Genomic DNA, 1,035 nt, shown 5'->3' with positions numbered 1-1,035 from the left:
GCAGGACAGGTGTGATGAGGCAGGACAGGTGTGATGAGGCAGGACAGGTGTGTCCGCAGCGTGTTGCAAAGTAAATGGAAGTGCAGTGAGTGAAACTTTGCATCATTAAGCCCAATGGAACCTGGAACCTTGAGATGGAGGCAGGTTAAAATACAGAAAATAAAAGACATGGTTTCACAACAAAGACCTGATTAAAGAACATGTGTCAGAACATCTGTCAACACCTGGGGTGATTAAAGGAACAGTTTGGCCTCCACACATTCAATTATCATTATTAGGATTTGTAGTCGCACAGCTGGCTGCTCTCGGCTTAACTTAAAGTCTGAAAATGAAAACCTTTGTCTCAGGTCACGTTTTATTCAACCACATCTGGATCTGCTTAAACTAAAGTATAATTTTTAAGAACCGAACGAATGGAAGGTGCGGCAACGACAAAATGAGCGCAGCGATCATCAAAGTTCATGCTCCGAGATCAGGCCAGGTCCTCTGGACGCTTCCTTTGTGTGACTGTACCAGTGGGACCAGTTAGTGCAACCATCTAAACATGAACTCACAAATCAGCCTGTATTCTACACGTTAATGCCTCTGAGCCTCGTACAACCCAGACCTGTCAGTGAGCGTATCGAAGGGCAAAGTGAAGTTACACCTGTTGCAGTTTTAAAAACATCTGACTGAACTAATGCAGACCAGTTAAAACCAGTCGTTTCTGACAATTTACTTTGTTGCACCAACGTCAAAATGAAAATCCATTAAACACTGCGTCAGTTACTGAACAACATGAGTATTTTTCACATACCGGTAATCGAGAAACTACCGGAAGTACTAAAAAAACAGGTAAAGATGCTGCTGTGAATCAACAGGTTTCAAAATAAACTTTACAGGTGTGTGTGTGCGCGCGTGTGTGTGCGTGTGTGTGTGTGTGCGTGTGCACCTTATTGGAAATAAGGAAAACAATCTGAAAACCATCCAGTCAAAATTTATAGAGACTCTGACCGGTTGTCCTGGTGGTCCCGTGCACACGCCTGACCGGTTGTC

General features: G+C 43.8%; 1 protein-coding gene across 1 annotated transcript in view; it reads left to right on the top strand.

The window, feature by feature from the left end:
• The window catches only part of akt3b (v-akt murine thymoma viral oncogene homolog 3b), a 97,522-nt gene that overhangs the window by 80,978 nt on the left and 15,509 nt on the right, over positions 1-1,035 (top strand). The gene's annotated exons all lie outside the window — the stretch shown is intronic.

Source organism: Nematolebias whitei, chromosome 16 (assembly GCF_014905685.2).
Source record: "Nematolebias whitei isolate Nwh7 chromosome 16, NemWhi1, whole genome shotgun sequence".
Lineage (NCBI taxonomy): Eukaryota > Metazoa > Chordata > Actinopteri > Cyprinodontiformes > Rivulidae > Nematolebias > Nematolebias whitei.
This window is presented reverse-complemented; position numbering and strand designations above follow the sequence as displayed.